We start from the raw sequence: 14186 nt of genomic DNA on the forward strand, positions 1-14186 counted from the left end.
GTAGAAAATCTGTATGGTCATGTACACACAGACGGCATGCCAAACATTTGATGAGGAATATCTTTGCAGTGCTCAGATCAAGCACTGCTTTGCCAAAAGCTGGGGAGAAGTATGGGACTGAAGGGTCAGTCTGTGTATTGGCAGCAGGGTTTAGAGAAGGGATAGAAGGGACATTGCACCCACCAATGTACAACACAAACTGAAAACAAAGCAAAAGCAACTTCATACAGGAAAGGGAAACAAAGCCAAAACGAAACCTCTCACTTAATGAGACTGAAGCAGTCAATGTCTTTTTTCTTTGAGAAGGCATCTGTCACCCGTGTGGGACAGCCCAGGTGAAGCAGATTAAAACCCAGCTAAAGGTGACAGAAAACAGAGTGCAGACTGTGGCCGGATCTTAAGAACAAGTTTTCAGGATGAATGAGGAGCTGTTGTTCATGTTTTGACAGCACAGAACGGCTGTCCTGAGGGAGCGGACGGGGCTCAGTGAGAAGGGGAGGCCTCAGCACAGCACCCTTACCCCTGCACCATGACGGCCAATGTTCCTCACAGCCTCCTCCAGCCATCACCTCCAACCACCACCTGGGACGTTCCCTTCAGTGCAGCCAAATCTCATACTGCTGGTAACAGCATGAAGAAGGCCACAGATCTCTCCTGTTGGTGCCAGGGGACTGCTAACTGGTGTGCCTTTGCTTGCAAAATGTGTAATAGGTATGAAATGGTCCAATTCATGAAAGTAAATAATTGTAAGCACGTGTTTATACGGAGGCATTCAACTCCAGGACTGCATTCTTCCTAAACAGCAGTCATAAATGCAGACTTGAATTTAGACACATGTTTTGCCATGCTGAAGCCTGAGCTGTCCCAGAAATGCTGGGACAAGTAGTATTTCTTACTTCCAAAACCTCTGGCAGTGGCCAGAAATGATCTGAGAAAAGCAGGTGCAATACAAGTAGGCACAAAAATAGAAAGTGATTGAAGGTCTCTTATCACATTTGGTAGGCTCCGTACTTCAAATCCTCCTGAAAACTTTGCCCTTCCAGTTATGCAAAATTTAATGTGATGTTTACAGAGCATCTGGCAGTTTGTTAAGCAAAAGCTCACTCATAACCCTTTACAGTCAATACTGAGCTTTTTGTTGTTGTTGTTTTGTCTTGATTTGTTTTTATTGTATCTAATTTACTTTTTGTTAAAGATAACTGTTTCATGGTTTCTCTTTCATTCTGCAGCTGAACCACAAACACCACCACAAAACAATGGCTGGTCTCAGCAATTCTGCATTTTCTTCTAGGACCCCACCTCCCCTAGGCCATACTCTAGGACATACTCTGATAGCAGTAAGAATAATTTCGTCCCTTGCTTAGCAACTCCAGGCATTGCAGATATTAAAGCAGCTACCACGGAGAGATGTTTGTACCTCATGTTTCTAAAGGAGGTGTGTGAGAATACTAGAGTACTTAAAAATATCATGCAGCAAAGCTACTGAAATTTGATATAGTTTTTTTAATATATAAAATATTTTTTATTTTTACTTTTTTTTTCCAAAATAAGATATGCTTATATATATGCATATATATATGGGTGTTGTTTTGCTTTTTTAAACTAAAAAATGCATAAAAGAATGAAAGTCAAGGATAGCAATATTAAAGTAGATTTGGACTTTTGCAAGACTTTTGGTATGCAGTATCCTCACATTCAAACTAAAAACCATCTTAGAGAAATGCAGGGTATGCCGGAGAAGCAGAGGGGCATTTAGGATCAAAGATACAAAAATTCCATGTCCAGCTGACAACTAGCTACGGATGACATTTCTCAGGAGAGCCTGTTGGGGCTGATGTTATTGAGCATCCTCACCAGTGACCTAGGCAGTGGAATGCAATGTACCCCCAGCAAGTCTGGGGGCGAAGCCAGTGGATGCTGTCAGTGTCCCACAGTAAGGAAGGCTGGTTGGGCTGGCAGGCTGAGGGAAGGGGTGATACCTCTGCTCAGGCCTCCCATGGCCCCACACAAAACACATTTCCTCCTGTAAACACAAGGACATTGAGGGATCAAACCATGAGTGGCTTTGAAAAGAAAAAATACTAGGGGTCAAAACTGGGTTGGCCAAGCAAGGCTCAAGAGTAAGTTTGGATATTGACCTCACCATCCTGCTGAGAAAAAGGAGAAGTTACCAAGGAGAAAAATAAAATAAAATAAAATAAAATAAAATAAAATAAAATAAAATGCCAAGCAGAATTGGAAGGCTCTATATTAACCCCCTCCCCTCTATCCATTACACAGCTCTTCATGCCCCTTGTGACCACAAAAATGAAGGGATAACAAGCTTATGTTAGCTACATGACAATGTGGAGGGAGGAGGTCAAGCAAGAACACACCTCTCAAACTTTGGGCATCAGGGAGCTGCAATGCAGACAGAGGAGGGGTTGGTGCCAGCAAATGTTTCCTGTTTTGATCCAGAACGTGCAGTGTAGGATCCTGCTCTTATCACAAGAAAGCTCTTCCTTCCTACATCTCTCCTGCAACTCAAAAGGTCAGAGCAAGATGGCCTGCCTAAAAACAAGCAGAAAGGAGCATGATCCCAGAGTTTTCCACTGACAACAAACCAGCCACCCTTCACAAAAGCTAGCCATGGGCACAGTCACGTACTGCATGTCTCCCTCCATGCCCAGTGGCCCCTCCTGAGGTTCCTGTGGTCCCCCTCTACCACAAGTCCAGATCACTGCTCCTCCTCCATTTTCCTATCAGCAGCAGAGCCAGCTCACAAGTTCCAACTTATCTGCCCATACCTGACCCTCACACGTAAAGATGGCCTTTTCAATCAGATGGGTGAAATGACGGGTGTTAAGGGTAATTCCATAGGGATAAATAGGGGTTTAGTCCTCATCTTAAGCACTGCCCTTTGGCAGCTCTTACCCTTTGGCAGGCACCTAGGAGAGCACTGGCAGTGACACAGCCCCAGGAGGAGCAGGGACAGGTGGGATCAGCCACCAAGACATAGCACACAGCTGGCTGGAAAGGGATCTCTCTACAAGCTCCCTGAGGGAAAGCAGAAAGCTTTGTTCTTTTCATTGAGTCCTAAACAAATACGGAATGTGCAAAATGATGATTTTACACCCCCAGAGTGTCTGTGGCCCTAACTGGCCTTGCTTGGCAGAACATAGCCAACTCACCTCCAGCACTGGTGTTGCCGCTTTCTGTGTAACTTGAAGGAGAAATCTCATCTCTCCAAAGCTGTTGCCCCATTTATTTTGCAGGCTTAATTACTGCTGTCATATCCACTGATGTTAATTCTTTAAGGGAATAAATACGCAATTGATTTTTAAAAATGATACTGGCAAAATCCAATTGTATATGAAACCCCAGAGCTTTAACAATGGCCCAGTAAGCTTGTGCAGTTGTAGTATAATCCCTGCCTACTCATATATCATCATAAACAGAAACTCTACCTGAAATGAGCATGAGGAATAGCTCTCGCTAGTCAGTCCAGGATTGGCACCACCCCTACCTGTAGCTTCTGCTCCAATGTGCTGGCTGAAGGGAACCAGCAGTGCTGGGAGCTGCCCAACCCAGCTCTGCAAGGGAGACCCATCATCTCCACAACAGGGAGAGTCAGTCCTGCTGCTCCCAACCCTGATGCCACAACAGATCCAGAACGGGTCCAGGTTTTCTGCCTTGGAAACCACTCACCAAAGCTGATGGGGATTTTGTGGTAGGGCAAAATGTCCTTGCAAACAATGGTATTTAATCCAGGTTTACAATTTCAGAACATTCCATGTCCTTGAACTATTAAAAACATAATGAAGCCTTTAAAAAACTCTACTTTCTGCTTTCCTAATTCTGCTTAGTCCTGTTTGATACCCTTTCCAACACCAAATAAAAATAAATAATGAGTTCTGTTAAGAACCCCCCAGCAATGACAATGTCACCATTTCATGGAACCTAAAGTGATCGTGCTCATTGATGTCACCAGAGTCATCAGGAGCCAGATTCTCCTCTGTTCTCATAAAGGGACAACCAAAGATCACATTTTGATTCTTATCTTTCCCGTTTCCAAAAGCACCTTTTTCTTTTTCCATCTGTGATCCTCAGAGGCTCCCTGGCACATAGAATAGATCAAGTTTCAATAGCACCACTTCTGCCTCTCAGTGTAATATGCTGTTCTTGGCTGATGGAAGCTGATTTTTCTCCTCCGCTCCCACTGTGATTCATGCATGTCCCACGCAGCTCTGTCAGGCAGCATCTCTGGACATTTGTGTTCTTTAAAACCTTGTTTGGAACTCCTAATTCCATCAATACGCTTTGTGCACCCACTCATTTCTATTTAATTATACTTTGAAACAATAGAAGTCAAAGCTATATAATTCTAGTTTTATCAGACTCATGCAGCTCTGAAAAATGATCTTTGACTGGAAGGGAAATAGTTTCTTCTACAGAAGTGCACAGAATAACATTCCACAGCCTGTTCTGCATTTACACTGGGGTGTTGATTTCTTTCAATAAATTAAAAAGGCAGAATTATCTCACAGAGTGCAGGATAAGATTTTTTGGTTGAATAATTTGTTAGCTAAAAATGCAGATTTGGGTACATCTATAACTATTTTCAGACAGGCATATGATTTATTGATTAGTTTCAGCTGAAAGAGCCTGGAGAGAAAGGAACAGAAATATTAAGAAATGCTTTGATTTTTCATTTAAAAAATAACTTTGTTTAGGAACGTTCCTGAACATAACACTGAATAATTCAAAAAATGTGAAAAATAACCTGTTTTTTAGCTCAACAAAATAAGAATAAATGTTTCATTTTAATCACAGACCAAACTTAAAATCAGAGCTAATCCACAAATGGAGATGCCTCCTAGAAAGGTATTGTAAGGCAGTGCTAAAGGAATCTACCAGTCTGAAGAAGATCATTTCTCTGAGATTTAGCTATGCCCATATATTGAATCATAAACTCTTACCATCATCCCAAAGACAACTTCTCAACAAATTTTGAGACAGAGCTACACTGCTGGTAATTTTATCATATTAAGCAGCTATATCCTAATTCAACACAGTCAGCTCCCATCTGGCTGCTAGACTCCTTGAAAGACAGCACATAGCAACTCCTAAAAATACCAGGAGTTACTTTCATCTTCGATTAGAACACGTGAATATTTGCTCAGAAGATAAAATGTTAGTTTTTCCTCCTCCTCAGTCACATGAAGTATTTCAGGTAGCTGGCACCAACTGCTGATGGACAGCATTTAAAGAACTAACAGTGAGTTATTTGCTGCTCATGGAGTGCTGACTAACCTTTGGGTTTTCAGCTATTCCTTATTAGAAGCAATTATTTTAGTTTAATCACAATGGATAAATAACTCAGAACTTCTGGGAGAACATTCTCCCAGTAGAAAACACTTATTTAAGAAAGGCCTCATGTCCTATAGGGCTAGGGATTGCAAGGAAATCCCAGAAGGCAGCTGCTGGCAAACACATGGCTTCCCAGCCAACTGCATGTGGGGCAGCTAAGAAACCTGCCCTCTGGGACTAATGTATCTTCACTACATGGCCTGAATTAGGGCAATTGATTTACCTAAGAAACAAGCTCCTACTTTGACAGCTTTGCTTAATAAAGCAATTCTCAAGCCACAACCTACTTGTGATCCTGTGAATCAGTCTGACACCATTCTCTGTGCCAAAAAAAGTGTTTGTAGTTGGCTCTGCAGCATGGTTTGTGCAGCTCACCCCACCAGGACACAGCTTTCAACCAAAGCCACTTCACAGAGCAGCTGCCAGATTTATCCTCAAATGCTGCCTGCCTTTAGCAGCTTAATTATCTTATCAGCTTCATCATCATATGGTTATCTACAGGCACCTGTGGGAAAGAGACAGTCTTGGGAAAAGGCCATTATTCCTCCTGTCGGGTCTGACCTCAAAACTTTTTCCCAAGCCTGTACATTTGTTATGACACCGATTTCAAACCTTTGCAATAACTCAGCATGATAGAGGAGACAGCAGACAGAGCTCACACCCTTCCCAGGGCCAGGAGGTTCACAGGCCATGAAAACCACCCAGCCATGTCCTCCGTGCCTCCAGAAGTTGTCAAAATAGCTCTGCTGTTTGCATCAAGTATCAGTTAAAGGACTTTGAAAAACTCATTTGCAGGGATGAAAACATGGGGCCGTTTCTGTACCCCAAAAGTGCATGCAGGTGCACCCATTTGACCTTGGGGCAAGCTGCCATGGTGAGGGGTGAATCCTACCCTTGGCACCAAAGCATTATTTAAAGAGTTAGGGGGTTGATGAGGTTTGTCCTGAGCATTATCCTGTTCCCACTCTGTCAGCTTGCTCATCTCATAAATGAACTAGTCTACCTTCTGTTCACAAGCTTAGAACTGACATAAATCACATCAATCATTTCCTGTATATTCTGAGAGTAAGAATTTATAAATTAAATTTTCATTAAGACTTTGATGGTGCATTTCTAATTCACTCACAGAGGAATATGCTGTAGACAGTCATGGCAAAACAGATCCAAGCAGCATATCTAAATTAAAGCCAGACAGCAATACCAGAGAATGAGTATGATATTGCATTAAAAGTGGTGCCATAGAGACGTCACCACGTCACATCACTAAATAGAGAAAGAAAGTGCTTTTATTAGCATTTAACCAGTGTTTGGTCTTTGAAAAAATAAGTGTGCTGTCAATTTTCTGGCAAATACAACAAGTTAAAACTGCTTCTTGGAAAACAATGTAGTAAGAGTAGGTCACACCACAGACAAAGCCCAACTCCATGCCCTCAGTTGCTCCTCCAAGGGAAAGTCACCCAGCACACTGCAGTATTTAGGCAAGCAGACAGCAAGAAAGGCATATTTATTACCATGTTGTTTCTGCTGAAGCACAAAGGAAATGCTGAGGATGAATGAATGCTATAGCAGAGGTCACAATTCTGTTACTATCCCAATTTATGCTTAATTTTACAAGTGCAGTGCTCAGTAATAGTCTGTAAGGCATGTTTCCTTTAGTTGCATCAAAAATAAACAAAGCCTGCTACAATCTTCCAGGCCAGTTTTGTGGTATCTGGGACACCAACAATTTCTCAGAAGCCTTTTCTCTTTACATTCAAATACTTCCAGAAAAGCCATTCCTCTGGTACAACAATTTCTTGATCATGGACAGGCGCAAGTTCTGGGGAAAATCAGCTTCCAATTCCTCTTTAAACATCCCATAAACTTGCAAAGACAAAAACCTCTTTTTAAATTCTGCCTATCAAAACCTCAGATAGAAGTAAATCACGTCCTTCTCAGTTTTGATATTCTCTGTACTGTTTCCCAACATCTATACCGACTCTTAGAAATGAAGTGTCTCTCAATTTTATGTCACACATTTTGCTTTAGAGCCTTTTAACCCTTTTATCCCTTGAAGTAACTAAAATTTCCATTTCAGGCTTATGTCTTTGCTCTGATAGGTAGCATCCCTAGTTGTTTGCCTTCATTGCAGTCAACGTGAGCAAGTAGTAGTTCATGCTGGCACACTGACCACACACTCCTTACCAGATAAATTGTTCTTTTATGAAGGATTTTAGAGTGCTTAGAAGTTTGTCCAGCAAAAGCCATAATAAACTGGAGGGAAATCTTATTCCTCATATGTGATGCCAACATTATGCAACGATTAGGGAAGAAGGACATTGATATTTTACTTGATCTTACAGACTCCTGGCAAATTCTGGCTTAGAAGCATGGCAAAAGGCTCTAAAGTATTCTCAGATGTTGGTATAAAACCAGTATAATTCAATGTACAGTTAATTCTTCACAGAGGATGTGAGGGAGCATATGGTGTCATGCCCATCAAAGCCTTTTCTACAAGCCTGTAGTGTATTTTCTGCTAAAGGAACTAAGATTGCTGTAACAGTGCAAACATTGCAAACAATACACTACTTTATGTCCAAAATGTCTTCCAGAAATGTTGGGGCCAAAGCAAATATCTACCCTCAAGCTGCCTGCAGTTATTTCTTTACCCAAAAGCACAGGATAAAGGAGAACTTCATTATTTATGTGGGCTCTACTGTATAAGTACAGCCATTACACTGAGACCTTTTCTCATTTCCACCCCACCCTTTTTTTTTAAGGCATGAAGACATGCCTAATTCTTTTCTGACAAGTGTTAAAAGCTAGAAAATTTAAGTACTACAAAGCACCATGTTCACAGCAGGTCCTGAGGACACATATTGTCAGCTGCTACTACAAGACAGGGCAGCACTTTTGCCATGAGCAGGCACAGAGCACCACATAAACTCAGCTGAAAGTAGGAGCTCTTGGTAGCCAATAGACCTCATTTGCCCTTTGTTGCCTCTGTTTCCACTGTTCATTTCTAACAGTAATCAAATTTTGAGTTGGTCATTCAATGTGCACAAAAGAATAAATCATTGGTATGTTCATATGTCAGAACAAAAATACCCTTGTAGTCTGAAACCATCCACATGTGGTCATAAACTGAGTTATGTTCTGCAGCACCGTAAGAATTGCTTCACATGGAGCCTGGACAACAGAGCAAAATTCTCTGCGTAGCCATAAAAACTTAAGCCCAGTCTACCCAGACCAAAACATTATTTCTCAAGCACGGATTTACATGAAATACATTAGAACCAGAACACAGGAAAACATCCTCAGAGAACATTTTCCAGTTGCAGGTTACATTCAGATCTAGGGGTTTGGTTACAAGAATCAAGGTTCCCTCATAGAAAGGACACATCTGCTACAACTGTTCAGCCAACAGGATTACAGACACTTCTCTGGGTAATAAAAAGTTTCTACAAATGAGGAGAAAAATATTGTTATTTTCCTTAAGATGTTTTATTAAGGAAGTTTTCAGGCCATAAAGCTAGCATATGTTGGTATGTTGCCTGGGCATGGAAAGGGACTGTGATGGTTTGCACTATTTGGCAACGTAGGTTGTGTATCATGAGGTACCAGCTATGGAGACCTGCTTTGATCTGAGAGATCTGGTGGACTGCAGCACAGACTACCCAGGAGAAAAGGAGCTAGGATTTCCCATTTTGCTTTTATGCTTTTATGGGGAAAAACATTATTATGCTTTTATGGGGAAAAACATTAAATTTCTCTGTTCTTCTATTCTTCTATTTCTCTATTCTTCAGAGCTGAGCTTGGGGGGGGGGGGGGGGGGGGGGGCGGGAGAGGGAGAGAGAGGAGAAATTATTCCCAAAGAAAAATTCCTTGCTCTGCTAATAAATGATACTCAAGTAATGTGTGATCCCACCACAGATGTGTCAGCTTTAGAAAAGAATGTGTGAGGATATCATGTTGCTTAGTTATTTTAAGACTTCCAGTATTACAAAGCCATCCGACTTATAAAAAGCATGTGCAGGCACAGCCTCATTTTTGCAACAGAACCCACATCTAAGGAGAAAGCTCAACCAAAGAGCACAATTATAAAAGCAACCTGCATCATTTCAAGTAGATTCTGCACTGAAGACCTGATCTCATTTGTACCAGTGTGAGCACACTGAAATCAGTCAAATTACACAGATGTAAAATGAGGAGATGCAGAGCCAGACCTTAGAAATCCTTGTCCCTTGCAATATATTATGTTCTTGTGCTTAAATTCTATACCCTTTGCGTAGGCAACACACAAGCAAAGATAATTTTCTGTGGGAGTGGCAGCTATTATATACTCTGATACATAACAACCAGATACTAACATAGCAGTTCAGCTGACAGGCAGAACAGGTTTCAGTATGCTACTCCAGACCTTTCTGACATGAAACTGGCTGTCTCTGAAATGAGGAAAAAACACAAGGAAATCAAGTTCTTCTCTCGTGCAGCTTCAGTTCGCAGTCCTGACATAAAACATGATCTCTACATTTATTTCTGGAGCTTTTGCCAAAGGCTGGCAGGTCTCACATTTCTTCTGAGAGCATGCAAGAATCCACTTACTAAATGTTTTGTGCCAAATAGGGACTTAAATTTTATCCAGCAGGATAATCTTTAGTGTGGGTGCCCATCCTTGCTGAATAAAGGTCACGCAAGAGCAACACAAAGATTAGTGATGCATCAGTTTAGGCTATAGTCTTGGGCAATCCCTGATTACAGAATGTTTCTAAGATCCAGTACAGTTTATTTTGCTGTACATTATTGCCCAAAACTCCCAGTCACTTGGACATAAAACCTTTAACCATAAAGAATGTATAAAAAGCATGTTCCCATGGTCATGCTGGTCCAGGACAAGGGAAGTGATGAATTTTTAGCAGTGACCCAATTGCTGATTTCTCATCATAAAGACAGCCAAGTCCATGCACCTGTCCTTGGGTTTGGATCGGGGGTGTTTACAACATAAACTGTGTCAGATGCGAAAGTCAGCTCTGCCCATGCTCCAAGCCTGAAAAGGGTAATGTAACCATGTTATCATTGCACCAAGCCCAAGGTGATGCACCCTGCCATTGCATTTTGTCTCCCTCAGCAGGTTTAATTAGCTTGGTCTCAAGTGCTGTACTGACCTGGTCAGTACTACATGTTTTCTACAGAACAGGAGTATTAGGACCCCGTGCAGATGGAGCAATGGAAAGAGGAACAGGAAACACCCCCAGCATATAGAGCAACCCCTGAAGCATGGCAGCAAGGAACACGCAAGGAAGAAGCCTTCAACTGGCAAGAGGGAATGGAAAATTCCCCAAGGCAGTGTTGACTCTGCTTACTCTTCAGTGAGCAACAGACTCAAGTCTCGTCCATTCCAGGACTAATTCTACTTGACTCCATTGCAATTTTATTAACAATCAATTGCAAATTAGCTTTTTATGTGGATTGGGGGAATGGGAATTTCAGGCCCGTAGCTTTATGGACTTTTTATAGTCAAATATTTATTTGAAGTAAGTATTTGAGAGAAAGCCAAGGGAGAACACACGTGTCCACAGAGCCTGCTGTCCACACTACATCTTAGCCTTACTCAAGGAGAAACTAAGATGCAACTGAATACGACTGAACTATCCATCTTTTTCCTTCCAGCTTCTAGATTTATAAAACAGAAGGCCAGTTAACCACACTCAAGGATCTAGGCAGCTCGTTTATAAAACACCAACTGTAAAATTTCACTCAATCACCCTGTATTGAACCCAACATTATTCGGCTGACTAAGGTATAACTTTTTCTAGCTGAAGCTTACCTCTTTTAAAAATGAACATACTATCTTAAAGAAATTAAATCTTCCATTCTCACCTTCTTCATTTATTCTATTGATATTTGCTTTTTGTGACAAAAGCATATAACAGAGAAGCAAATCAAAATTATTTGGAGACACTCATAAATTTCAAATAAATTACCTCTCAGGTCTCTTTTGCGAAGGTAAGTAGACTAAGTTATTTCAAGTTTTTCACTGCCAAGCTGTTCCACCAGCCTAGCAATGGCTTTAGTAACCATTGTCATCACCATCTGCAAATTCTTTCAGTGTTAAGGAGGACACAAACCATGAACATAGTCTTGCAGCATTAGTCTCCTTTTGCCCTTTCTTCCTCATCTTTTTGTTCTTCTAACAGCATCAGCCTTCCTTACCACAACAAAAGACATGGCTAGGTATGGACCAGCCCCTAAAGCTTTTCCAGACTCACTGCTTCGGATTTCCCATTCATGGGACAGACTTCAGTGCCTGGTCCTGAACAAACAAGTTTGCATTTGACTGTATTAGCAAAGTGTGTAAATAGGCCTTCTTTGCTGAGGCATCCCTCCAGCTCCAATGTCTTCATCATTGATTAAAACTCTGACAATCTTCCTAACATAAAATCACTGCTAATTACAGTATGTGAACATTTGCATCTAGATCATTGATGAAAACACAGAATAGAGTAAGACTCGGTTCCATTGAGTGCATAGAACATGCTAGAAACACCTCCAGTTGTTGAGGCTTCCATTCTGCTCCAACTTTTAATGCGTATAGTACTTGCTTCACTGATATCATAACGTGCTAGTTTTAAATTAGAATATTATGCATTACCAATAACAACATTATATTTTTATGCATTTTAAATAAAAATTTTTGTTTGTTTGTTATTGTTTGGGGTGGGAGTGGGGGATGGAAGGTAGAGGTATGATTCATTGCTTCCAACATTTCTTCTTGTTATTAAATGTTTGCTATACTTCAATTTCTTTATTTTTAACACCCCATATTTTCTTTTTCTTTCCTTGCAAAGGGTGAGAAGACAGTAGATGTATAAATAACACTGGACATTACACTCGGCTTTTCCAAATTTAATTATTTTTCAGACTTCCACTATATATTATCTCCACAGTTATGAAGAGATGCAGGACTTCTTAACTATGAAGAACATTTTACACCAGTCAAAGACCAGAAAAGCCAAGATTTTCAAATTCTTGGTTTTATTTATCCAGAATACCTTATTTAGAACAAAGGAAAAAGAAATCAATTCCTAACATACATTCTTTAGACATCCTTGCTAGCTGCCAATAAATTGTAAGGCACTTTTCCACCTTTTTATAACCTGAAAACATCATCCTGACTCTTTCCAAACAGAACAAATTATAAAATACACCAAAACCTCAAAACACAAGAGGAAAAGAAAAATTTTCCATGATTTTAATATTTTTAATATTTGCTTCACAGACAGACTCTTCAACCATGTGTATATTGAGGGAACCAATAAAGAGAAAAAAAAAATGTGTCAATAAGTTAGGAATTTAACTTGCAGCTTTGTTTTCATTGTAATACAAAGCAACTCCAATGAGGTTAAAAGAGCAGTGGAAGTATAAAGTGAATACAAAAAAGTTCACAAAACTTAGAACCTAAGTTTAGATTTTGTATGCATACTCCTTTTATTATTTTCTCTTTAGACAAACATCTAAGTAAGAAAAGTTTTGTTTGCACAAATACTTGTGCAAACTTAATTTTGAACTTAGAGTGTAGTTCAGTGGAAAAATATTTTCCCAAAATGGAAATGGAAATTGTTTTGTTTTGTTTTCCAAAGTTGGAAGCTGAAACCCACTAACAAGTTGAGATGCAATTAGGATTTATACTTGGCATCAGCATTGGCTAAAACTGACTCTCTTCAAGGGAATCTGACCTCTTTGAGGGCAAAATTTAAATTCCCCATGTGTGTTACTAATTAACAAAAACAGGTGAAACTATCACAAAGTTTAACTTCAATGGATCTGATTAACCAAGGATTTTACTACAAAGGTCCAGGTACGTCACCAGCTACTAGAACCACAAACGTGTTACGTCAAAAGTGTGTTAAGAGATGCCTGACACAAATTGGAAATAATTATACAAGATAACAATAATTCATGTTCTAAGTGTGTTTAATACATAAAAGGAGTAAGAGCTGCTATCATTGAGACCATAAACACTTGCATTATTTCTGCCCAGTTTTCAGCTAGAGTTCTGGAACTGATGCATCTATACAAGATACACTTTCTATGCAAAACAGCTATCTAGTACTATGCATAACACCAGCCAAATTTTTACAGAGTGGAGATGTAATAAGGCAGATAGGAATCTGAACACACCTTACACAGATGCAATCACTTCGCGAGACAAGAGGAGCTTCATTTTAAAACTCACCCTACCTGTACTATCTCAGTAGACCAAATTTCATTCATGCAGGCCACTGCTCCACCAATCCCCAGACAAAACATTTCTGCTTGCTATAACACTCCCTTCCCCTGCTGCAAGCCCTTCCCATGCAGGCAGGGGCTAGTCTCCCAGTGCAGCCTGTCTTCTTCCCATGCAGTTGCCACAGCAGATGAGCTGCCTGTGAGCAGCCCATTTATTCATCCGGAAAATCCCACTGGCACAACCTGTGGAGACCTTTGGTGTCTAGAGCACAAGCAAAGTGGTTTGCATCCAAGGACCTTCCCTGCCCTCAATAGCTCCACAGATGCTTTCACCATTTGTAACAATAGCTCCGGCTACAGACACCAACAGGTAGGAGACCCATATTGGCACCTCTGGTCACTGCCTAAGCCATCTCTTGTAATCACAGCTCAAAATTGCTGCAACTGTATGGTGCAAGTTGTTGAACTGCTGCAAACTAAACACTTCTGGAGTGATAACCTTGTCCCCATTAGTACACCTCAGCAGGCCAGGTGTAGCCTCTGCTCCCACACCAGCAGGCAGCTGGTACAGGCGGTGTTATGACACTCACTAACGTAAGTGCAATGCACTTGTGTGCTTACTTCTGCTT

General features: G+C 40.8%; 1 long non-coding RNA gene across 1 annotated transcript; it reads right to left on the minus strand.

Annotated features, from left to right (window-relative positions):
• Positions 1-666: 666 nt before the first annotated feature.
• LOC310890090 lies at positions 667-5198 on the minus strand. Its single transcript, XR_014577015.1, has 4 exons — positions 4959-5198; positions 4061-4644; positions 3171-3290; positions 667-2550 (listed from the first exon to the last, which is right to left on the minus strand). It is a non-coding gene; the product is annotated as an uncharacterized lncRNA (long non-coding RNA).
• Between the last annotated feature and the right edge of the window lie 8988 nt (positions 5199-14186).

Source organism: Anser anser (assembly GCF_964211835.1).
Source record: "Anser anser genome assembly, chromosome: Z".
NCBI classification, from domain to species: Eukaryota; Metazoa; Chordata; class Aves; order Anseriformes; family Anatidae; genus Anser; species Anser anser.